Here is a 26,024-nt window from a genome sequence, read left to right as displayed (position 1 = left end):
GACTTTATTACATTGTGCCAGGTGATGGCATCCTGCAGCCTGCACTGCCATCACTGAGGTATCTGTTTATTTACCCTTCCGCCATCTGGAGAGGTCAGAGGTTGCTTGAATGATGCGCATGTCAGCTCTGAAAATGAGGCTTCTACTCTAAAACCCTCGAGCCATGAGGTTGTTTGAGCAAGACTGGATGATCACACACACAGTGGGAGTGTGTGGTTTGCATTAAACTCACGGGAGCTTGAGTATGATGTTCTGTCCTAGGAAGAGCCCTACACACATGCGCACGCGCGCGCACACACACACACACACACACACACACACACACACACACTTTCCTTCCTGACTTTTCTCATCCTTGGTGCCTAAAATTCTACTCTTGTTTGTGCAGGCCTTTGGGCTCACACACAGTTTTCTGTTAAAAATGCAAAGTGCCCGAGTAGGGGTGTGGCTCACTAGAAGAGCACTTTTCTAGCATGTGTGAGTTCCTGCATTCCCTCCCCAGCATTACTGCAAACAAATGAATAAAGTTTGCATGTGCTCAGCTTGGCTATCTCCACCGCCAGCACCATTCGTAGCATCATGCAAGTGTTCAATTGATGTTTGTTTGACCAAATTCATGTCAGCCTAGGATTTTATAATTTGACATCTGGCCTGAAACACTTCCAGGACTAAACTCTGGTTAGGCACTGAGGCATAATACAAAATACACTTAGTTTTTGTCCCTGGTTTCCAGCACTAGAACTCTTGCAACCCCTGGAACTTCCTGAGTGACAGGAGAGTCCTTTGTTATTCATAATGAGCCCCTTTTCAATTGCACCTCAGTTTATGCTAATACCCTTAGGGTGGGCTCCTTTAGACAGAGCTCCAGATGGGGCTGGTCACTAAAAAGACCACTGGCTTCTCATAGAAGAATGCTGGAGGTTAAAATCTCTAAAAATCCCTGTACAGATACTTTCAAGGCATGTCTGGGATGGGGTGCTTTGTCCCCCTACCTTGTCCACTGCATGTCTTTCCTTTGGCTTTTCCTGACTGGCACCATTTATAATAAGTTGGTAAACATGACTGAGTTCCACAAACCTGCGTTAGCAAATTATCAACCCCAACTACAAGTGGGGTTGTAGGAATTCCCTGAAAACATCATAAGTAGTCCGTTATCAGAAGCCCCGGTGGCACAGGGTAAGTGACTGGCCTTTGAATCTGGGTAGTCTGTGGGACTGAGCCCTTTACCTGTGGGGTCTTATGCCAATTCCCAGTAGTTAAGAGTCAGCATAGAATTAAATTGTAGGCCATCAGCTGGTGTTGAACAATTGGTTGGCATGGCAAAAACAAACATTTGGTATCAGAAGAGTGTTCTATGGCTAGAAACACCTTAGGAAGATGGCAAGAAGGGATTTTTTTCTTGGCAAGAAGAGTTTTTATTATTATTAAGTGCTTATCTTGATTATTCCTCTCTTGAACCCTACCCACACTTCCATCAACATGGATAACTGAGAGGCATATGCAAAGTGCAAGAATGAACTGAGCATAGAGGCGAAAGCCTTGTAATCCCAGCATCCTGGGAGGCTGAGGCAAGAGGAATCCGAGAGACCAGTCTGGGCAATTTAGGAAGTCCTGGGTAATTTAGCACGTCCTTGTCTCAAAGTAAAATTAAAAAGAGCTGAGGATGTAGCTTAGCACTCCCTGGGTTTAGTCTCTAGTACTTAAAAAAAAAAAGGTACAGGAATTGGTTGCTAGTGTAGCAGTTTGTTATTACAGTTGCTCAAAAAATGTGTGTTGGGAAAATAAAGAGTGTCATTATACACCTCCAAGGGGGAGACAATGTTTGTCTAAACACAGGTCTTTGTCTCCACAACATGCCACCCCACCCACCTCTGCTGCCCAAGTGAGCTGGGCTTTTTGAGTCACTTGTGATGTGTTTTTTAACACAACGTGGGGGAAGAGCCCCCACAGTCTGTTCCACTCTCACTCTGAAAAATACAAGCTGCATTTGACTGAATGACAAAAAGAAATCTGTTGAGCCGGGAAGCATAGTAAATACCGTGACTCTCAGCAAATGTGCACAGCCCGAAAAGCTTTTTCCAGTCTGGAAAAATGAAGAGATTTGTCTGTGCAAAAACCAGCCAAGTCTCCACCCCTCCTGCCTTTCTACCGCTCCACCCCCATCCCCTGGCAAGGCCTCCCACCCTGCCCCAGACATTCAGTCATCAGCTTTCATCCTCTGTGACTTGCCTTTGCCCCAGGAAATAACATTGCCCAGGCTCTGGGGAGATACACCGGCCACTCCCAAGCATCTTCCAGGGATGTCTGTCTGGCTGGGTTTTGCCAGTCATCTCTGACCTTGGCCAGAGTTGGCCTGCAGCAGAGTTGTGCAGCAGGCACAGGGTCTAGTCCTTTTCCTGCTGGCTCCTACCCCCTCAATCTTTCCCTTGTTTTGTCACAAGCTGTACCCCATTCCTACTTCCATAAGAGGGTGTTTAGAGGAAACACTGCAACAGGCAAGATGTGACAAGCTTCTGCTCTAGGTTAGTGCCAAGGTCAGAGGTCAGAGGTGGAATGGGGAAGCTCCTGGTGGCTCTCAAAGTCAAGGCTGGGGACCTTTTTGGTGGGGGTACAGTTTGTGTAGGGAGAGACTTACGGGGGGAATCTTGTCCTGCACTCCAGCATGATTCAACTGTGTAACAACCATGTTGCTGATTCTCTGATAGCCTGTTTCAGGGGTGGTTCTGCCATCAAGATGATGGGGCAAGGAACTCACACACCCAAGCCACTAGAGGCAGCATATCTAACCTGCAGTTCCGTGTACTGGAAAGAGAACTAGAATTGGGATTTCAGTGGGTTCTGAGTCTGAACTCTGGCTACTTTGAGGAGGTGTTTGTTTTATTCAACACTCTGTCCACAGCATCTAACACAAGCCTGCAGTAGATATTTATTAATGTTTGAGTCGGTAAATGAATGAGTGAATGAATGAATAACCTTGAATACTTTCCTCTTTGAACCTTAGTTTCCTTCTCTATAAAAGATAATGTAAGATACTCAATACCTAACTGTGGGAGAGAGAAAGAAAGAGACAGACACAGACACAGAGAGACAGAGAAAGAAGAACAAAATGTATGAATATATTCTGTAAATTGGAATTCAAAATTCAGTTGGTCTCAGGCTCTGTGTCCTTAGTGTTTGTGTTCCTTACCAAGGGGAGGGTCTGTATTCCCCTAATCACTTAGTTTTCCATCCTGTTTTCAGAGTACCCTAAGGATAGGAGAGCATTTTTCAGTGCTTTTCACTAAACTGTTTAGGTCTGAGAACAATGATTTCTAATTTTCCCATAGTTGGCTCCAGAATTCCCCTGAAATCCTTCCCAGGACAGAGGCGGCCTTAACTCCAACAACAACTCTTCTTCAGGTGCTGGGGGAAATCCAACCTCCAGATCTATGTCTGTGCTGCTGTCCTGCTGCTGTCCTTCCTTTTACCTGTCTGGTTCCAGCTCATCCTTCAGATCTCAGCTGAGACTTTTCTCCCGGGATGCGCTCCCAGCCCTCGATGCTGCCTTTCAGAGAAGCTTCCTCCTGCTCCAAGCCTCTCTACTTCCTGTCAGAGCTGTCCCTGCCCATTACTTGTCTGCCTTCCTTTTAAAGTGTGGGTCCCTGAGGACAAGGGCTGTCTTTCTTTCTTCCTCCCTGCCTGCTTTCTTCTTTCTTTCTTTCTCTTGATTGAGCCAGGGGCTTTGCACATGTTAGGCAAGCACTTCACCACTAATATCCTTAGCCCTTCTTAATTTTTTGAGACAGGGTCTGGGTAAATTGCCCAGGCTAGACTTGAACTCATGATCTTTCTGCTCACCCTCCTGAGTTGTGCCTGGGATTACATACCCAACTGTCTCTCTTTTACCTCTTCTTTCTCGTGCTGTTCTTCCTTCTCCCTCTCTTCTCCTTCTCCTTCTTCCTTCTTTTTTGGCAGTGCAAGAGATCTAACAAACCAAACCCAAATGCTTGGCAAATGCTCTTCCACAGAGCTACCTCCCCAGCAATGCTGTACCTTCTTTGTTGATCTAATTCTAGAGCTTGTCATGAGATAGTGCTCCATAAATACAAATCAATTAATTGAAAGCATCATTGATTTGGGGAGGTGGGAGAAAGGGAAATTGGGGCCATGAAGGTCCTTCTAGGAGGGTATTGTGCTTACTGAAATACGAGAAATAACATTTCTCCTTCTGCCAAAATGGCTTGCATACAAACTAAGGATGCAAATATGTAAACACATACACGCCCAGACATTCCTGCACACACCCTGCTGTAGGCAGTTGCTTGTACAACACACTTTCCTTTGAAATGTCCTCTCTTGTCATCTCCTCCCACTCACCTTTCTTGTTCCTGTATATAGGGAATTGCAAAGCTAAAAGAATCTACCTGGCAACCACAAGATAATCCCAGGGAAAAGAGCTAGAAGATCACACCATCGCCTGAGACTCTCATCTCTCTTTTAACTTATTTTTTATAGTACTGGGGACTGAACCCATGACCTTGTCCATGCTAGGCAAGTGCTGTATTACTAAGATACATCCTAGCCTTTTTAAGTTTTATTTTAAGATAAGAGTGTTGGTAACTTGCCAGGACAGGCTTCAAACTTGCTATCCTGCCTCAGCCTCCAGAGCAATGCCATCACACCCGTGCTCATTCTGCACTTTAGAATTCTGTACCATTTCGTTGTAAGGAAATTCGACTCATCTTTCTTATATATAATTTAGAAAGAGACTTGATTTTTGTTTGTTTGTTTTTGAGACAAGGTCTCACTGAGTCACTGAGTTGACCAGGCTGGTTCTAACGTGTGCTCCTCTTGCCTCAGCCTCCAACAGTGCTGGGATTATAGGAATGTGCCTCCAAACTTTTAAAAATAGCCTACTGGGCCTGAGAGTATAGCCCAGTTGTAGCACACCTGTTTAACATGCATGAGGTCCTGAGTCTGATCCCCTGCATGAAAAAAAAGTTACTGTGCGGTTCTGCCAGCCAGCTCTTTGGAGTTCTGCCAAATGTGTGTTTTGGCGAAAAGCCTCCAACTCTATGCCTTGGTTTCCCTCTTTCCTCTCTCACAGAGACAAGCAGCAGCAGTTGTCTTTGAAAGGCAACATGTTTTCTTGGGAAAGAATCGTTTCTTAAATCCACTGTTGCTGGTCATAACTTTGAGTGTGAAAAGGAGAAAGGTTTCGTTTGATTCTTCTAGGATCAGGTGAATTTTAATTATTTTCCCCACATACTGGGGATTAAATCCAGGGCCTCCACACTGAGCTATTCTCTCAACCTTTTTATTTTGCTGTTTCATTTTGTTTTTAATTTGGAGACATGTTCTCACTAATTTGCCTAGGTAGGACTCAAACTGGGATCCTCCTGCCTCAGGTTCCCAGAACACTGGGATTATAGGCCTGTGCCACAATGCTCAACTTCAGTGGTTTTTAAAGGTGTAGTCAGAGCCTGAAGTGATAACTTGTGTTCCTACCCAAAGAAAGACTTGTGAACTGGCCATGGAGAGGAAAGGAATTTCTGTAGAGGATGGGAGAGTTATTGGTAAGCACCCAACTGGCAGCAGATGCAGTCTGCCAAAATCACAGAAGCCTGAAAGAGTCTCATGCCCTGGAACACAGGCAGCCTTGCCTTTTAGCGAGCTGGTCAAGGCCTTCATGGAGTGGCTCCATCTGACCCCTCCTGGCCCCTTTTCCCTGTACTGTCTACCACCTGCAGCCTTAGAGCACTGATTCCCTAGGTCAAGGTTGCCCCCTTGGGGAGGGCCTCAGGTGAATGTGGACTGTTTGCAGGTTTTGTTTGGCTCCAAATGCCAGCATTTGAGGGATTTCTCATTTAAATCAATTCCCCAGTTGCGAGACTTCATGAAAAATCTAGCTGTCTGCTTCCTTTAGAAAAATGGAAGACCTGGTAGCACAGTGCTCACATTCTTCACAACAACAGGCGGCCTGTGGTGGATAGCCGCTGTCCTTTGCAGCCAGTACTTTGCTGGCCCAAGTTCCCACTACTCCAGGTGGCTGTTTTTTCTCATCTTTAACCCCAGAGGATATACACATCACCTGCTGGATCCCTGAAGGACCTGAGGGCTTTTGACCTCTGTCTGGGAGAGCCCCAGGGCTCTTGATGCATTAATCCTTTCCTCCTCACCCTTATGGCTGCAGATTTTTCTAGGATTGCAGTGCCAAGGGTTGGCTCCTTCCCTTGCAAGGGGATAAGTTGCCATTACACAAAGATGTACAAAGCACAGGCTAAGGAGCAGGCAAGGACTTGTTCCCTGCTTCCCTGATAACACATTCCCACTTCAGCTCTAACCTTCTGGGAATCGTGCCCGTGCCTTTTCTTTTTTCTATTCCATTAGTGATTTTCAAAGAGGAAGCTGCAGCCAGATAAAGGGAGCAGATGGCCCTGTATCAGGCCTCCTGCAGGGTGAATATTTTGGAGGAGTCAGGGTTTTTCTGTGATTTGTACCTGGTAAGCTTTGATCTCCCAGGTTGCTGAGGTACGTTCTCCTACAGAAGGCATCAGGCTGTGCTTCACCTTGATAATTGAAATCTCTGTTCTCCTTGCCCTTCTTTCATAAACAAGGAAATTGGAACAGAGCTAAGCGAGGCTTTTTCATGCACTTTAGGAAAGAATGAGCAATGGAAAAAGGAAATTGAGAGCTTTGGGGAGTTTATAGCAGAGGAGCATTTGAGTTTGAAATAAGAGCTGGGAATCCATATGTTTGGGAGGAAAGAAAAGAAAAAGAACAACCACACGCACTGAGCTTCAAGGGTACGTGCGGAAACACTTATGGCAGAGGGGGTGGGGAAGCCCACGTGGGTCTCCCTTTATCAGACCCAGATGTTCAGGCAACAGTTCTCAAGATACCCATGAAAGGGTCCAGAGCCTGCTGGGCTAGACTCAGTGTTTTCTTAACTACCAAGAAGCACGTGAAATCAGTGGCTGGGAGCTTTCCACTGTGCGCTCAATGACTCCCTGGGGCCCTGCTGGGGTCTGTGCCACACAATTATACACAGGCCAGGCTGCCTCCAGGCAGGACTTGGAAGGATAGGACAGGCTTGCTGCCCCACTACCTCTGCTGGTGAACTTGCCTCTCGCTGTTGCCTCCTGCCCGACACTAACCTTAGAATGCAGAAGTAGGAAGCCCCAGTTTCAACTCTCGATTCCACATTGCAGAAATGACTTGGTCTGTCTGCACCTCAGTTTTGTTATCTTTAAAGTTGGGGAGATCCGTGTGAGGTGCTGATGAGATGTGTATCAAAGGGCTTTGCACCCTCTGGTGGGGGAAGGGAGCGTAAGTCCCATAGGAATTGACTGAAATTTTTCTCCTGTTGATGCTGTTCTTCCAGAGAAGATGCACAAGACAAAGAATGCAAGGGACTTGTGTCCTGCTTTGGGCACTGGCTGCAGAGGAACCAGGGCTCCCCTCCCATCAGAAATGCTACTATGACTGAAATGTGGAATTGAACTATGCAGAGGAAACTTAGTTCTAGTCCTAAATCCTTGTCCAATAGATAGAAACCAGGAAACTGGATTCAAATACTGCCTCCACTATTTATATGATATTGCTGCCCTGTACCTTAGTTTACATTTGGAATCTGGAAAGTGGGGGTTGCAATACTCATCTCTAAGTTGCTAGGATTATTATATGAGATTCTGATAATGCTGTGTCTGTTGGACTGATTAATTGATTTTGCAGTACTAGGGACCAGACCCAGGGGTGCTCTACAATTGAGCTACATGCCCAGCCCTTCCCCTTCCCTTTAAACTTTGAGAAAGGTACTTGCAAAGCTGCCTAGGCTGGAATTGAATTTCTGTTCTTCCTGCCTCAGCCTTCTAACAGGTATCCACCATCATACCTGGCTCCATTAGAATTCTTTCGGGTACAAGTGACGGAAGATTCAACCTAAGATGTCTTTGCACAAAAAGGGAACTTGGGGCTTACTGAAAGATGAAAACATCATGATAGCCCAGTGGTAGAGCACTTGCTTTGCATGCATGAGATCCTAGATTAAATCCCCAGCACCATGAAATACCTTCCATGGTTTATTTCTTTGTCCTTTTTTTTTTTTTGATGGGGGAGTGGAGATTGAACCCAGGCCTTTTCTACTTTTTGAGACAGGTTTTTGCTGAGTCACTGAGTTGTGCAGGCTGGGTTTGAATTTGTGATCCTCCTACCTCAGACTCTCAAAGTGCTGTGATCACAGGTGTGTGCCATCACACTGGACTTACCTTTTCTCTTTTAACTTTAGTTTTGGGTTAAGGTGATAACAAGATGACAGCATTAGTTCTAGCCCTTGTATCCTTTCAGGTGTCATTCCAGTGCAGAAGTCTTTCTCCTATGACCTCGAACAAAAGTGTCTTTGACCCTGCTTGGGTCACATGACTTCCCTGAACTAATCACTGTGGCCGAAGAAAATGAGATGCATTAAGTTTACTTTCATTGCTGCAGCTGTATCTATGTGAACTGACAGGATGAGGGAGGGGTGGTTCATCAGAGGGGATTGAAGAAGGTTCAGACACAATGATATGGTTTGAAGGTGCTTTCCAAAATTTAGGTTAAAAAAAATGTACTGAGGTGCTGGGGACCTAACCTGGGCTTTGTGTATACTAGACAAGCAATCTACCACTGATTTGTCCTGCCCACAGCCCCTAAGTATTGAAATCTAAATGCCATTGTAATGTTTTTGAAAGGTAGGGCCCTTAGGAAGTGGTTAGGTGTTGTGTGCCATTTTCAAGGGAGTGGGTTAACTATACTGGGAGTGGTTTTCTTGTAAAGTGATGAATTCATTTTGGTTTTCCATTCTGTCTCACTTTTGCTCTCCTGCCCTTCAGCTGTGTTGTGGTGGAACATAGATGCCCTCACCAGTTGTTGGTGCCCTGCCCCCAGAACCAAGAGCCAAATAAACTTCTACTATTTATAAGTTATACAGTTTGTAATTTTTCTCTTTTTTTTTTTTTTTGTTTTTTTGTTTTTTTGTTTTTTTGAAACAAAGTCTCACTATATAGTTTGGGCTGGTCTTAAACTCACTATGTAGTCTCGACCGGCCTCATACTTGCAGCAACCCTCCTGCCTCAGCCTTTCCAGTGTTTGGGATCATAGGTATGTACTCTCATTCCCAGTTTTGTGTTCTTTTTATAGCAGCAGAAAATGAACAAAAGGAAAGTGAAGCGGGATGTGATGACATACATCCCGCTTCATATCCCTTTGTGGTGATAAACCCAGCACTTGGGAGATTGAGGCAAAATGATTGTGAGTGTGAGGCCAGCGACATAGCAAGTTCAAAGCCAGTATGGACTAAATAGACTTTGTCTCAAAAAAAGCAGGAAAAAAGGGGGCAAAACTGAAGATGTTTGCTGTAAATACTTAGTAAGTTTTCCATATATTATTGAAGTTCATAAAATGATAATTCCCTTCACCTATCTCATGTAGCACTTTTTATTCCTTTTCAAACACATTCCATGTTTGATCTTACTGAGCTTTGTAATACTTCTATGAGGCAGACAGAAGTATAAGTGTTACTTTTCCATTTTACAGATGAAGAAATCAAAGAACAAAGCTGTTGCACAGCAGGGTGGTATGGCTTTGCCTACAGTCACCCAAAACTGTAACTGGTTCAGAATTCACCGGCAGAGCCACTGTGAATGAAAACTGGAATATTCAGAGTATGGGTTAATCAAGGCCTGACATGGGGTTTGGATCAGTCTCCAGGGTTTGTCCCTGAGTAAACAGTCTGGACTGGTAGCAGTCGGGCATGTCAAGGACCCATTGTTGATGTCCTGGCAGGTGGCAAGGGAAAGAACTGCTACATAGGCAGGACACTGTCCCCCCAGGAACACCCTCTCATAACTGATTCCCTTTTCAACAAGCAGCTGGATACAAGACTCGGTTTTCCCTGTCCCAGAAAAAAGTGCCAATCAAAACAACAAAAAAAAGAGGGGTAGGCGGGGCTGACTTCTCTCAAGGGAACTTGGCCCTAGAGCCAAGAGTATCTTTGCCAGGACATAGAGGGGAGCAGAATTCCCTGGTCAGATGGAGGTGGTTTGCCAGGAGCTCACAATATTTTCCTAAATGTGGTGGAGATGTCCAAAGGGTCTTCCAAAACAAAAACAAAAACAATATAGCACCCCTCTCCTGTGTCAGGTTCAAAACACATGAAGGACAAAGACAAAGAAATGGCAGACAGCCAACAAGCCACCTTAATTACCACTGAAGCTAGCATGGAGGATGTAGCGTACTGAGAACAGAATTAGCTTCCTGATTGAGGCTGGGGAAAAGAGAGGAGCTAAGAGATCCTTCTAGAGAGCCTCCCCAAACTCTCCAATCAGAAAAGTCAGTTTGTTGCCATAAACCCCGAGAGTTAAGACAAAAAGTTGTGTAGCCAAAATCCTTCTTCATGGAGGAAGCCAAAGCAGGGACAAGTGACCACAGCGAGTTATTAATCCCTGCCCATCAGCACTGAAGTGGGAACATTAAGGGTACCTCTCAAGGAGGCAGTGAAAGTTCGATGGGATCATAAGGACAACAGCCCTGGCTCAAGAAAGGCTGACTGTGTTTGTGCGCCGTCCAAGTTCTTGGCAGGTGGGCTTGCTTTTCTCCCCGGCACGAAGCCCTGGGCCCCAGAGTCCTGCCGAGCTTGTATACCGCTCTTTCTCCCCAGCTGTACAAATTCATGAGAATGTGGGTGTGCAGTGGCTTTCCAGTTTCTTGGCTGCTTCCCAGGCCATGTTCTCCACTTGGGGGGTAGGGGGATGGCAAACATCCTTTTTGCAGCAGTGAGTGCCACCCTACCCCAACCCCCATGCTCTGTTCCAGCAGAGCCTGGCTCAAAGTTCAAAGCTGAGGTGGCTCTGTTGAGTAATTCGGTGACACTGTCTGCCCACCCGCCATGCAAAGCTAAGTCACACTCCCACACACCCATTCGCTGAGCATCTGTTGCCTTGTGGTGTGGAGGCTGGGAACAGGCGCACTGCCCCAAGTGACCGAGGTGGGCTGAGCTTCCTTCCTTTCCCCCTGCTGCCCTTGGGCTCTGGGTCTTGCACACAGCTCCACTCAGTAGATTTTAGATCTGCTCCCAGGCTGGTTGGCGCAGACTGCAGCTGGATTCACACCAACCCCTTCCTCCGGGGGGTTCAGAGTGTTCTTGGAAGGAAGCCTGGGAAGGGAAAGGCCTTCCCTAGCATTCCCCGGCCAATGTTTGGCTGACAGCATAGAATGAAGCTGCCAAGAGCTCTGGAGTCAGACAGACCTGAGTTCAAATCCCTAGGTGACCTTGGGCAAACTGCTTTCTCAGATTCAGTCTCCTCATCTGTAAAAAATGTGACAGCAACACGATCTGCCTCTTGGGACTGTCAGGAGGATTCGATGAGGTACTAACTGGCCCGGTTGCCTCCACATCTGGCAAGTGAGCAGTGCTTGACCATCAGCCAGGGATGTCGGTGGGTGTGCTCCCAGGGAGGGTGAACACCCAATCGTTTTGTCAATTGCACCTCCCGTTTTAAGACTCCAGTTTGTTCGTTCTAGTACGGCCAACTCCTTTCAGACAAGGACTCTGTCTCATTCTTCTACCTCCCCTGACTAGCACGATGCTGGCACTTCCAAAGTGCTAAATGTTTAGTAAAGGAGCAAGGGAGTGCCTGCCAGGCAGCATCTGCTCAAGGACTGTGTTCCTCTGTACCCCCATCTTCCCACCCTCTTCTCTTCCTCCTTCCTTCTTCCTCCTCCCTTCCTTCCCTCCATCTGGCCTACCTAATTCAGACCTTTCTTTCTTTTTCCAAGTGGAAAAGAGCTTCCTTCGATTCTTCTTCTGCAGTATCTAAGCTGCGGGAGCGTCCCTTGAGAGCCCTTCACCCAGGCAAGAGCTGCGATTCCTCTTTCAAACTGAGCCTGTCCCCTGACTCATTCATTAAAATGCATAGGGCATGTGACCAAACTGCATAATGATTCTCTCATGAGGAAGGCTTGGAGGCAGGGAGATGCTGCCAACTGCAAAGGCAAATACTTCCCCCCAGCTGTGGATCAGGCTCATTGGCTGTCATGCCCTGGGAAGGCCAGGGGCTGCCGTTCATCTCCAGTAAATCAGCCAAGCCCTGGAGAGCTGCAGCCTGGCGCAGGCTGTACTCTTGGAAGCTGTGTGGCTTTGGAGAGTCCAACCCATGACCTTTTCTCAACCTTCCTCCACCCCTACTCCATCATGTTCATTTATTTAAATGTATTTTTAACTGCATAAGTACTGCTGGAGTGCATTCTTTTTGTTGTTGTTTTTGCTGCTGTGGAGAATGTATTCTTACCAAAAAAAAAAAAAAAGAGACATAAATGAAGGCCCCTTTTATTGTTATTATTATTATTATTATTATTATTATTTTAGCTTTTTTGAGACGGTTTCATTATGCAGTTCAGGCTGGCCTTGAACTCAGAGCCCAGGCTGGCCTTGAACTCGAAGCAATTCTCCTGCCTTAGCCTTCTGAATCCTGGGATTATAGGTATGTACCACCATGCCCAGTTCAAAGGCTCCCTTTAATGATGCCTCCATTCTGCCATCCCTCTGATTATATAGCTTTTTACCTTTGGGGTCCTTGTGCTGCTCTGTGATAGCCATCCCAGGGAGGTGACTTGGGAATCTCCTTCAGAGACCCTATGCTTATTCTCAGTGAATCAGTCACATTGGAGACCTTCTCAGCTCCCTTCCTCAGAAGCCCTATGTCTACTCTGTGTAACCCTCATCTACCTTTCCAAGCAACCTGTAGGAATCCCATTCCTGCCAAACAACCCTGCTGTCCATACCTAGAAAACACAGGTAAACCAGATTACTCCCTGCTTAGAATGTAGCTTGATCTGCACTTTAGTACTGGAGTCTTAAAGAATGAGGATGGAATCAAAATCCAATGACTCCCATGGTTGCCTCTCAGGTACCAGGGCTACCTGTGTTCCAGCCTCTGGTGTTAAGCCTCACTGAATGTTAATTCATCTTCCTTGGGTGATAAGCTCTTTAGCTTATAGGTTCACTATGAGAGAAAACTAACTTCTCTGAAACATTAGCTCTTCTTCAGAGTAAGAGTGACCATAGAGCCTCCTTCTTTGCTTCTTGTTGTGAAGTTTACATGGCAATTTCCATATAAAACCCTCCAAACACAATGCTTGGCTGCACGTGGTGGCACCCACCTGTAATCCCAGCATTTGGGATGCTGAGGCAGAGGGATCACTGTGAGTTTAAGGCCATCCTGGGCTGCGTAAGGGAGTTCAAGGCTAGCTTCACTACATAACAAGACCCTATCTCAACAAAAACACCTACAACAACAAAACAATACTTGGCATATAGTCAAGTTGTAATATTTTACTAATTGTCAGCATCTTCATCATTACGTTTATTCTAACCTATAAAATCTGTTACTTTTCAAGAACTATTTATCAAGTGCTTGCTATGTGGCCTTGGCCTTAGGAGTAAAGTAGTGAAGGAATCAGACAAGGGCTTTGAAGGGCTAATATTTTAGCATAAATGTATGGCATCTTTCTTTTTGATGAGCATTTTATTCTCCATTGTGCTATGTGGTCCTCGCTAATTCTTTTTGGTCAAAGGCAATATAAGTGTTCCCACTGTAAAATAGCTAGCAAGCTGAGGTTTGGAGAGTTAAACTAAGGGAGATAGCTTGAAACTCCTCAGGCCTGACTTTATCTGGATCTTTCCAACTCTGGTTCCAGTACTGTCTCATGCTAAGTATTGATGGTTGTTTTGAGGTACAAGGTGGGAACATGTAAGCAGCTCCCAGAGCCTTGAGACCTCTAACCCACCACTAGAAACACAAAAGAGAGGCAAGGAGACTTCTTGGAATTCTATATTCCTCAAGTCATTATCAGCTGAGCCTAACAATATGTTCCTCTGCCGCGTGGAGGAGGCTTTTGTATGTGTGTGTGGTGCTAGAAATTGAACCCAGGCCTTATACGTTATTCTACCATTAAGCTATATCACCAGCCCTTATAACATTTTATTTTTGAGGCAGAGCCTCTCGAAATTACTAAACCAGCCTGAATCTGCCATTCTCTTGCTTCAGCCTCCTGAGTAACTAGGATTACAGGCTTGTGTACCTGTGCCCGGCTGGAAAAAGTGCTTGCTTTGACCTGTGGCCCATGGGGCAGTAAATGGTATGATAGCAGGCAGTTTTGCTGTCAGAAGGCACTTCCCTCTGAGCCCCCCACAGAGCCAGAGAGAAGATGCCAAGAGGGTGGACTCTGTCAGAAGGGAGGTTCAAGCACACACTCTGCATCCCCCTAGGGGTAAGGCAGGGCCAGGCCTGTCTGAGAACACCACACACAGGAACTGGAAGTCTGTCCCAGGGGAGATGGCAAGAGCAGGCCTAGCAAAGATCAGGGAGTGAGTGCGCTGAGGGCCAAGCATTGCACAGGGAGATGGGTGTCCTGTCCTAGGCTGGGCTAGAAGTATATCTGCACCCCTCACAGTGGCCACCCAACCCTACCCTCTGAGCCCAAATGAAGATTTGTTGCAATATTGCCCTGGCTTATCTTGAATTAATGGACTCAGGTAACCCTACGGACACTATAAGGACCATAGGCATGTGCTCACAAGTTACAGACATGTGCTCAGGGATTACAGACATGTGCTGAGGGACCACAACCATGTGCTTAGGGATTACAGACATGTGTTCAGGGACCACACGCATGTGCTTAGGGACCACACGCATGTGCTGAGGGACCACAGGCATGTGCTCAGGTATTACAGGCATGTGTTCAGGGACCACATGCATGTGCTTAGGGACCACAGGCATGTGCTGAGGGGCCACAGGCATGTGCTCAGGGATTATGGGCATGTACTGAGGGACCACAGGCATGTGCTCAGGGATTACAGGCATGTACTGAGGGACCACAGGCATGTGCTCAGGGATTACAGGCATGTGCTGAGGGACCACAAGCATGTGCTCAGGGATTACAGGCATGTGCTGAGGGACCACAAGCATGTGCTCAGGGATTACAGGCATGTGCTGAGGGACCACAACCATGTGCTTAGGGATTACAGACATGTGTTCAGGGACCACACGCATGTGCTTAGGGACCACAGGCATGTGCTCAGGGATTACGGGCATGTACTGAGGGACCACAGGCATGTGCTCAGGTATTACAGGCATGTGTTCAGGGACCACACGCATGTGCTTAGGGACCACAGGCATGTGCTGAGGGGCCACAGGCATGTGCTCAGGGATTACAGGCATGTACTGAGGGACCACAAGCATGTGCTCAGGGATCACAGGCATGTGAAATCTCTCATTGCTCTCCAGGTGACAGTCCTGAAGCTGCATAACAGCTTGTGACTGAAGAGCCAAAGACTTCCACCTCTTGAGTGGACCTCACCTAACCCTGAAGGAACCTTGCCACTCTTTGAAGTCCTTTACCCACTTCCTGCTCCTTCAGTCCTAAGAGTAGGTTTTTCTTTTTCTTTTTTATTGAATCTAAGTCATAATCTTTGACCTGTGACTTCTTCCATCTTCAAAGGACTTGTTGTCCTTTGTTCAGCCTTGTTCAACCTGCATCTGGCTCTTTGTTATTTATCTGTGTGCTTATTTCTCTGCTTAAAAAGTCATGAGCCCTCTCACTTTCTCCGCTGTGTTCCTCCATCACTTGGCCTTTCCCACCCCATCTTGAATCTCAAGCTTTTACGGTTCCTTTGCTTTTATGATACACATTTTCCCAAAAAACACACCGTTAGGTTTGTTGTTATTCTTTGCTTAAAATAATGCCTTGATGCTGGACATGGGGGTGCATACCTGTAATCCCAGCACTTGGGAGGCTGAGACAGGAGGATGGATGCGAGCTCAAGGCTGACCTGGGCTACAAAGTAAGATTCTGTCTCAAAAAACCAAAAGAAGAAAAAAAAGAGTATCCTGCTATATTTTTTGTCATTATATTATAGTTCTTTCTGTTGTAGTTCACCTATGTTGATTTTCCTGCCAGAGAACATTTGAGATGTTACTAGCTTTGTACTGCTTTGTTGTGTGTTAAGCTACACACTTTGTGTCTTCTGGAAAGCAATGTGGAATTTACCAGTGTACATGAATGTATAAAGACCCTATGCCCTTGGGATGATCAGACTTCATTTTTTCCTACTGAACAGGCATTAAATGGTATTCCATTGTAATCTCTTTTGTCAAGTGGCTTTCCACTGACCTTTACAATGGTCAGTGGTTCATTAGGGATTACCCTGTGTGTTAACGATGAAGATTTAATGAGCACAGAATACTTGCAAAGTCTCTTCCTGTTGGAGCTATGTCATTTTCTTAATAACCCTAATTCCCCAGGAACCAGCACAGTGCCTGATACAGGGTAGGCAAGCACTCTACCACTAAGCTACGTCCCCAGCCCTTTTAATTTTTTATTTTGAGACAGAGTCTAGCTAAGTTACCATCATCATTAAAAGAAATAATGCCATAGTAATTATACATAGCTTTTATTGAGTGTTTATTAAGTGCTAGGTGCTATGTTAAATAACACCTTTGCTTTTATTATCTTATTTAATCATTCCAAAAACTCTATAAGGAAGGTTCCATATCACCCCCATTTTGTTAGAAGGCAAACTGAAGCTAAGTGTCTTTCCCAGAATCACAAAAGTAGTAATTGGTAGAGACAGGATCTGACCTCGGTTACCTGACACTTAAGTCCTGTGCCCCTATATTCTAGGTACCCAATACATTGCTAAACAAAGTACATTCAACTCCCTATAACATGAGCCAGGGCAAATGCAATGGCACATTTGTCAAATCTGTTGAAAATGCATCCACCTTTTGGTGATAAGCAAAGCTTTAAAAATTTTTATAATTGTGCTTTAGTCGAATGTAACTCCAATTTATGATTAGTTATAATTTCTCAGCAATCAGCAAGTAGATTTGAGAACTCTCACTGTAAGTGAGACCTAAGGTACAAATTATTCTCAAATGTCAGGAGATATTTACAGATTCCTCCTTTACCAACAAATTCCTTATCCCCTGGTCTATGTTTTCACCTATTTATTTATTGGCTGTACCAGGGACTGAACTCAAGGCCTTCACACTGAGCTATAGCTACAGCCCTCCCTCCCTTTGATTTTTTTTAAATTTCAAGACAGGGTCTAACTGAGTCACTAAGTCACCTGGGTTTGGCTCAAACTTGTGATCCTTTTGCTTCAGCTCCCAGAGTGCTAGGATTATAGATGTGTATTTTTTTCCTCTTAAATAATTCCGTTTATTGTCTCTTGAATACCTTATTATTGACCCAGAAGGCCAGGTATATTTGCTTGCTTAGCTCTGTCTGTATCCTTAATTGATTTAGCACTTAGACACCCCTGGTAGAGATAACCATGCCTGCCACAAAGAAAACAGCTCAACAGATATTTGTTGAATGAACAGAATCAATGTATGCTTGCAGAAATGAATGAACGCAGTGAATGGGTGTACAGATACTAAAGGAATAGTTTATGCAGACTGACTGTGTTTTTGATTTTGTGCTGTCGTTTTTTATCTTGGCTCCAACTACCTGTACACATTCCTGTAGGCTGGTCCAAAAGCTGAGAGATTTTGTGTCTATAATGCCTAAAGGATAAAACAGTCCTGACCTGAGGATCTAAAACAATGTTTCGTTACCTTTTCCTTTATCTCTTATAAGCCAGCTTTAAGTGCCTGCCTCAAGTATTGACTTTGGCAGTGAAGCAGGAGGCATTCAAAACAAAGCAAAACAAAAAACTCCTGGCAGCTTGAATACAGTGGTTTTGGTTTTTGTTTTTTGTAATAATCCACATTGCTGTCCAGGCCCAGTGAATCCCATTACATATGCAAAAGCAGCTGATACTTGTGTAACAGGCCCTTCACCCCTGGCTGTTATTCTTATTTCCAAACTGGGGTGCACTAGATAAATGCAGAAATCAGGAACCATCCCTTCCAGTGAAGCCTCTGTGGCTCAGTTCTCAGAGCCCAGCCAAACGGGTAATTATAGCTTCCCTGTGTGGTATACAAGGCAGGAGGCTGATTTAATAAACGAAGCCTGCTGTCTGTCTCCAGCCTGGCTCTGACTCATGGAACTAGGGAGTCCCAGAAGTACTACCCGCAGAACGTGGTGAGCAGCTGGGGGGTGGGAGGTGAGGGTGGCCCGGGCCGAGAGCCCCCAGAATGAGGAAACTCCCTGCTTGGCCGGGAGGAACCTGCAGCCGAAGCCAGAGGAAGTGAGGCTCAGACGGAGCAGCTGCCATTCGTTCCAGCTACAGCAGCAATTGCCTCCCCCTTGAAAGAAGGTTCCTGCCGTGCGGACACGTAAAATACAATGGGTTAGTAATTTTCACATTCAAAATTAATTGGGGATAGCAGTCGAATTGTCCTTCATCAGGTCGGGACGATGGGCCGGTGGCTTTGGTTTCTGGGGGCGCGGGGGGCGGGGAGCTGGGGCTCGTGTGTGGAGTGCCTCGCGGTCTGTTAATTTGGTTTCTCACTTCGGCAGGGAGGCGGCTAATTAGGTGTTCACAGCCGCAGAGACAGTTTGAGCTGGGCACGGTGTCAGCTACACCGAGGGTGACAGCCGGCTTTGGATGTCACCTTAGCTAGGTCACCAGAGGTCATCCTCCCAGCCTCCGTCTCCAGCAGCTTCTTCCTCCTCCGCTGACAACCAGCCAGACGGAGGCAACTTGACCTCTTCCTCCTCCCGCCCTGCCAGCCTGGAGATTCCGGCTGCGCCCCGCCCTGCGCTTCCCGCTGAGTCACACACCTCGCGGTCAGGTGATCGTCCCCGCTCCGCCGGGAGCACCTTGACCTATATTCCAACTCTCCGCGACAGCAGCTTCTAATTGTCCCGAGAGCGGCCCGCCAGGCCAGCGGGCACGGCGCCCTGGCAGCCCCGGCCGGCCGCAGACGGGCGCCCCCACCCCGAGCGGCGGGGCTGGAACGGAAAGTTAGGGGGCAGCAAGCTGTGTGCGGGCGGCGCTGGCGCTGGCGGCGGCGGAGGGGGCAGGGTGGCGCGTTGAGTCAGCTGGGATCGGGACAGCCACTGGGAGCCGCGTGCTTCCTGTCCTCCCTCCGCGCGCTCTGCAGCCCCGGGCCAGCCCCGGCGGGCGCAGTAGGCTGCGGGAGGGGTGAGGAGGTGCAGGGCAGATTGTGGCTGCATGCTACTGCTGCCCATGGGAAGGAGAGAGGTGAGAAACTATGCAAATAATGGGATAAACCCCGTGACTCATCAGGCCAGTCGGCCTGGGAAAGCTGCTCCCCTGCTCCCCACACACCAGGAGCGATTTCCCATCCCAAAATTACCCACAAAAATGGCCTCGACTCATCTCGTGTATGGGTTCTTTGTGCAGCTGCTGCTTGTGCACTCTTTGTGTCCTCTGCCTCCAAGAGTAAGGGGGAGAGGGAATGAAAAGAGAATGTGTAGAGTCAGATTTTAACTCTCCTCCTTAGACTAGGCCTGTAAGAGCCCTGGGGGCCTAAGATCACGGTCCTCTTTGAACTGGAAAGGCCTCTGAATGTAGAGTCATTTTCAAAACCTCCCTCAGCAGCTGGTAGCTCTGTGACTTTGCAGTCATCATAGGCCTCAGTCTCCAATCTGTATTATGGGGATTTTAATAAAATCCAGCTACAGCTACATTACATGGTGACGGCATTAAAGCAGATGTCGTACACAAATATATTAATTATATATAATGACACATAACTATCATTTTTCTCTACGTAGTTAAATCGCGTGCGCGCGCGCGCGCACACACACACACACACACACACACACACACACGAGAATTATTTGTTGAATATGCCCATCTTACAAGAGACGACCTGTGGGTATGTTTACCAGGGAAAAAAGAAAACTTGTAGTCTTTGGCTACTTTATGATCTACCATTTCAAACAAGTAGTCCTGTATAATTTATTTACATGACCCTTAGATTATCATAGATTATAGATTGTTTTATTTTTCTATATTAAGAAAAGCTATGTATTTGTCATAGCTTGGATTTAAAAATGTGCAGACTAGAATAAAGCAAACTTTTTTTTTTTCCAGTGCTGGAGATTGGATCTACGGCCTCATGTGTGCTAGGCAAGCATTCTGCCACTGAGCTATCTACAGCTCCAACCTAAGCATAAAATTTGAGTCAGGGTATAAATTTAGGAAGTTACTGCCTACCACACAGTGGATGCAAGATAGTAGCCAAGGTGCAAGTTACAGGAACAGAGGAAAGATGGAAGGAAATTAGGCAACCATAAATTTACCAGGAAGCTAATGATGTTAAGTTTCAAGGCCCTTTGTTTATATAGGTCCTTTTCAATATGTTATACCTGCTTTTAATGTATAATTATGTATTCCTTTCGTAAAGAGTTACCAGTGTTGTATACACTTTAGAATCTACCTTGACACCCAACCTTTGTTCTTGTTTAACATATATAACCATAATCATCAATGTTAATATCAATGGCATCAACTATTCAAACCTACCTTGTCAACCTAGTAACTTAGGGAGACCTAGTCTCAAAATAAAAAACAGCTGAGGAATAGCTCAGTTCGAAGGCCCTGGATCCAATCCCCAACCGAAAAAAAGAAAATACACAAATGGCATAGAGAATGAGGCCTTTCCTTGTAGTTTGCAGCATGAACTCCCAACTCTGAAATTTGCTAAAAAAGCCACATGCTGGGCTGGAGATTTAGCTCAGTGGCTTAAAGGTCTGCCTGGCAAATGTGAGGTCCTGAGTTCAATCCTTCCCGCTACCAAAAAAAAAAAAAAAAAAAAAAAGGAAAAGAACCACATGCAGGCTAGGCAAAGACAGCATAAGGAATGGAATGTGGAAAGAGGGTAGGGCTCGAGAATGTGTGGAATTATTGGGCCAATTCCAGTGGGCTTCTGGAATCCACTATGATACTTCCAGAGCTCTTAATTTTCCAGAAGGTTTGAATCTGGCAAAGTTGCTTGCATTGCCAACAGTGGTAGAGAAACAGTGATTGATCATCTGGAACCCTCACTAGTCCTGGCTGGTCTCCTAGAGGACTCCCTCAGTAACTGAGTGTGTGACATTGGTGGAATTGCTTAACCTCTTGAGCCTACATTTCTCTACATTTAGAATAAGCAGCAGGTAACTTCTGAGCCTCTTCTTCAACTTCACTAGGGCAGAGATCAAAACTGCCTTATTCAGCACTGCATTCCCATTGTTAAATACAATGCCTAATAACACTTATTATTAATAGCAAAATTTCCATAGTGCTTCTAGAGGAGGAAAGAAGCACAGAGCTGTTGCACACATGTCCTATGTCACCATCCTAGGAAGGGGCAGAACTGGGATTAAACCCAAGCAGGCTATGTCTAGAGTTCCTTGTCTTTACTTTGATACTTTATGTCATCTATAAATATATATATATATATATATATATATATATATATATTAAATTAATAGGCCTTATTTTTAGAACAGTCTTATTTTACAGAAAAGTGGAGCAGATAGTACAGAGTGTGATGAATGAGCAAATCAATGAAGTGCCTTTGGTTGAGAGCAGGATTGATCCAAGTCACAGGGAAGGTTACCTCACTTAATTTTTATAGCTGTCTTAAGTAGGTAGCATTAACCTCATTTTGCAGCCAGGAAACTAAGGTTCAGGGAGGCTCAGGGACTTGCCCTATGTCACCGAGAAGATGGGGAGGTAAGATTTGAAAGTTCTGACCTATGTGATCCTAAAGATCACATTTGCTCCTCTGATTGAAAATATAATTATCAGCCAGGTGTGGTGGTACATGCCTGTAATCCCAGCAATTAGGAGGCCGAGGCAGGAGGATCATTGTGAGTTCGAGACCAGCCTGGGCTACAAAGTGAGCTCAAAGCCAGCCTGAACTGCATAGGGAGACCCTATGTCAAAAAGAAGAAGAAGAAGAAAAAAAAAAAAAAAAAACCAAGAAAATATAATTATCAAGAACCATTTTGTAACTCAGCATGTAGGTACATGCATGTAATCTCAGCACTCTGTGAGTAATTTATCGACTTAGCAAGACTCTCAAAATTGTTTAAAAATTAAAAAATTTTTAGAGGGTGAGGAATGTTGCACAATTCAAATGCCATGGATTCAGTCCCCATTACCACACACACATACACACACACACAGAGTATTTTGTCTGGTATGTATTAACCTATCATTGGTCTTTAGTACCTCGTGGGGTTTTTTGGTTTTTGTTTTTTTAAGTGCCTTATAGTTTTTTTAGAACTAGGAATTGAACCCTGGTGATCTCTGCCACTGAGCTAATCTCTCAGCTGTTTTAAATTTTTTTTCCTTTTTGGGGGAGGGTCCAAATCATTTTATTGGCTGATTTGAAGTGGGGAGAAAGTGATCAAAACACGCTTTACACAAGGAGAACGGACATTCTTGGCATGGCTAGATCTTTCTGTGTCCGCTGTCACTGAAAGCGGTTTTTAATTTTTTTTTATTTATTTGTTTTGTTTGTTTGTTTTTAAGACAGGGTCTTGTTGTGTAGTCCAGGCCTGCTTTGAACTCACTATGGAGCCCAGACTGGCCTCAAATCATAACACTCCTTTTGCCTCAGCCTCTGCATGCAACACTATGCCTGGCTATTTGTTCTGGTTTTTGCTGCTGTTGTGTTTGTTTGTTTTTAACAGTTTGTTAGTTTTGAAGCAGAGTCTCACTATGTAAGCCAGTCTCCAGGCTAGCCTTGAATTTATGATCCTCCTGCCTCAGCCTCCCACAGTGCTAGGATTACAGCTTATACCGCCATTCCTAGCTTCAATTTTTTTTTTTTTCAATATAAGATTGTTTTAAAAAGGCAGGGCCAGGCTTGGTAGTGTTTGCCTCAGTATTCAGGAGGCAGAAGCAGGAGGATGGCTGTAAATTTGAGGCCACCCAGGGCTACTTAGTGAGTTCAAGGCCAGCCTGAACTACATAGCTAGACCTTTTTTCAAAAAACCAAAGAAACAAAGAAAGTGCTGGTACAGTGATGTTCACCTATAATCTCAGTTACTTAGGAACATTCACCCTTCCAAATATGTAGAGAAGGTGTTGATATACTTGAAGCTTAGATTTTATAAATTTAAGCTCAGCCAGTCTGGAAAACTTAGTGAGATTCTGTCTCAAAATAAAAAAAATACCAAAGGGCTGATAATGTAGCTGAATGCAAAGGCCCTGGTTAAATCCCCTGTACCCAAGAGAGGAGAGACCCAAACCTACAGAAATACTCAGAAAGTTACAATGAACTCCCTTCTCTACTCCTAGATTAACAAGAGTTTCATTAGCCAAGCGTGGTGGCACATTCCTGGAATCCCAGTCAGGCGACTGAGGCAGAAGTACCCTGTGTGCTGGGCCAGCCTGGGCTACACAGCGGGTTTGAGACTGGCCTAGACTACATCATGAAGCCCTGTATAAAAAAAAAAAAGCAAGTTTCATTAATTTAAAAAATCTCATTTCATATGTTTTTCTCTTTAAAGTATTCATTTTATTGATTTTGAGTAGGGACTTTATTTGTTTAGTTCAAAATTCAAAAGGGTACACAAGGAGGAATCTCTTTAACCCTATCCTCCATTGTCCTGTGCCTCTTTCTAGAAGAAAGAAAAGAATTTCAAGAATTTCACTGTCTTATGTTCCTTGCCAGAGATAGTTCATATGTGTATAAGAATATATGGTTGGTTGAGCTCAAGATGAAGCTCAGGAAATGGCACTTGCCTGGTATATCTGAGGCCCTAGGTTCAATCTCTAGTACTGCAAACAAAAAGAAGCTGTGGGGTGTTATGCACTGTACTTCTGCTCCCCCACCACCGTGGCAGCAACTTCAGTTATACTGCAATTTGTTTTTCTCATTCAAAACCATTCTGATTTACATCATAAAGAAGGTTCTTATTTTTTGTTTTGTTTTTGTAGTAGTGGAGCCTGAACCCAGGCCCTTCATATGAACTACTGCACCCTTAGCACCTTTTTTCTTTCCAGGCAGGGTCTCAAGTCACTAAGTTGCCCAAGCTGGACGTGAATCATGACCTTCCTGCCTCAGTCTCCCAGAGCGCTGGAATTAAAGGCTTCCACCACATGGAGCAATTATTCCCATTTTTAAATGATTTTATTGTATTCTATTAATCATTTCCCTAAGGTTGTCATTTGGGCTGTTTTCAAATGTTAGCCAATACTAGCTACTGTAATGAGTCATTTTGTATGAATGCTATTCTGTAAGTTAGGGTGCAATTTAGAAAAATTTTTCATTATTATTTTGGTATTTTGCTAGGTCATCCAGTGCTGGCCTTAAACTTGCAGTGTAGCCCAGAATGCCCTCAGATTCTTAATCCTGATGTCTCAGCCTCCCAAGTGCTGGGATTACAGGCATGTACCACCATGCCCAGCTTGTGTTTGCAATTTTGAATAGAGACTGAGGTTCTATTATACGATTATCCAGAAGGGTTGGGGGGGTGTATGTCAGTGGTAGAACACCCTCTTTGAAGCCTGGGGGTTCCATCCCCAGCACCAAATGAAAAATAAATAAATAAATAATTATAAACCACAAACCATTATTCCAGGAAGTAGCATTAGTGGGTAGTGAGAAGAGTCATTCCTTGTTTCTGTTCTAACCTGTGATCTGGGAGTTGCTAAACTTACTCCTACCTGCTCTAGTTAAATTTTCCCTGCTGGCACCTCTCTGGTCACAGCAGGGATAAGAGCTTTTCTGAAACAGTTTCACCCTATCTCCTGGCCTCGCAGCCTCCTCTCTGCTCCACAGGTTGGTCAGCTCCTTGAGTACCCTCCGCAGGTGTGTTGTACTGTTATTTTCAGCTGTGTTCTGCTCCTCAGGCAGTCTGTGTACTGATCTCAGCGCAAGGTTAGTGCGCGTCCACCAGGAGTTCGGCTTTCTGATATTTGGCAAAAAAAACCCAAAGTTCCCAATTATGCTGTTTGGGGGAACTCAAAGAAGCATATAAAGAGGCATAAATACCAACCAAAAATAAATACTTGTTTCCAAAGGGCATCTGGAAGGCACTGCTGTGGAGGTAAGTAGCCAGCAGCAGCCTTTATTTCTTCTTCTAATTAGACCTTTTTGGTTTTTTGAGACAAGGCTTACTATGCAGCAGTTCAGGCTGACCTTGAATTCACTATGTAGCCAAGTCTGGCCTGGAACTCGCAGTGATCCTCCTGCCTCAGCCTCTTAAATGCTAGGAGTGCAGGCGTGCGCCACTAAATCTGGCAAAATTGATTTTATTATGTGTATTTACTAGCACACATTTCAGACTCAAAGCTGAGTCTTATCATTGTCAATTCAGAGGAAAGGATGAAGGGTTAAAAGATCTAGTTAAAAGATATAACTAGTCTAGTTAAAAGATATAACTGCCACAAACACAGACACTCGCCACACCCACGCACACGCTGCACTGCCCCATTCATAAAAGGTACTTATAGCACATTTTAAAAATATGTATACAGGTGTGGGAGAGACAGTGAAGCATTTGGGGTAGGGGAACAGTCCTCTTATTCAGCATTCAACTTTCTAGCGAGGCTACCCTGTATGTGTTCTGGAGTTTTAAAAGAAGAAGGGAGAAGATATATTTGAGAAGAGAACGTTTTTGGGAGATTAACCCCTACTAAGGTGACCTTTTAGCAAAGGTTCTATCTCAGCTCTTAAACCAGTTGTTACTAAGAGAAAATGCACAACTGAGAAGGCTCAGTCACATCTTTTAGCATTGATTTCATTGTAGATTCGTCATCCAACCTTGGAAAGCCAATGTGTATATTCATTGTAAAAGATACAAATACAAAGAAAAGACCTTTTGCGCTTCCTTCTGTTCTTAAAATATGTAGGCACCATCACCATCCAGATGTTTTATTTTAAATATTGAAATAATTGTTACCTTGATGCCAGGGCTTGGGCAGGACACATTGATTTACTGAGTAATGCTTTACCAAGTACGTACTGAGGGTCAAGTATTACCATACCACTAAGAAGGCAGAGGTGAATAAGCAGAAGTCTTCACCCTATGGAGCTTAGTTTCCAGGTGAGAAAGAGAAAGAGCAAACAAAAAAGCAAAATTAGCAA

At 45.0% G+C, this 26,024-nt stretch overlaps 1 protein-coding gene across 6 annotated transcripts in view; it reads left to right on the top strand.

Moving 5' to 3' along the window:
- The window catches only part of Chd9 (chromodomain helicase DNA binding protein 9), a 243,065-nt gene that overhangs the window by 20,618 nt on the left and 196,423 nt on the right, over positions 1 to 26,024 (top strand). For 2 of the 6 annotated variants that reach the window (XM_063247108.1, XM_063247104.1), the window contains exon 1: positions 16,574 to 18,313. The exons of the other annotated variants lie outside the window; for them this stretch is intronic. The gene's annotated coding sequence lies outside the window, so the exon portion shown is untranslated. Of the gene's footprint in view, positions 1 to 16,573; positions 18,314 to 26,024 lie in introns of those variants that run through there. 6 annotated transcript variants of the gene reach the window in all.

Source organism: Cavia porcellus, unplaced genomic scaffold (genome assembly GCF_034190915.1).
Source record: "Cavia porcellus strain 051 isolate PalLab524CR breed Dunkin Hartley unplaced genomic scaffold, mCavPor4.1 scaffold_4, whole genome shotgun sequence".
NCBI lineage: Eukaryota > Metazoa > Chordata > Mammalia > Rodentia > Caviidae > Cavia > Cavia porcellus.
This window is presented reverse-complemented; position numbering and strand designations above follow the sequence as displayed.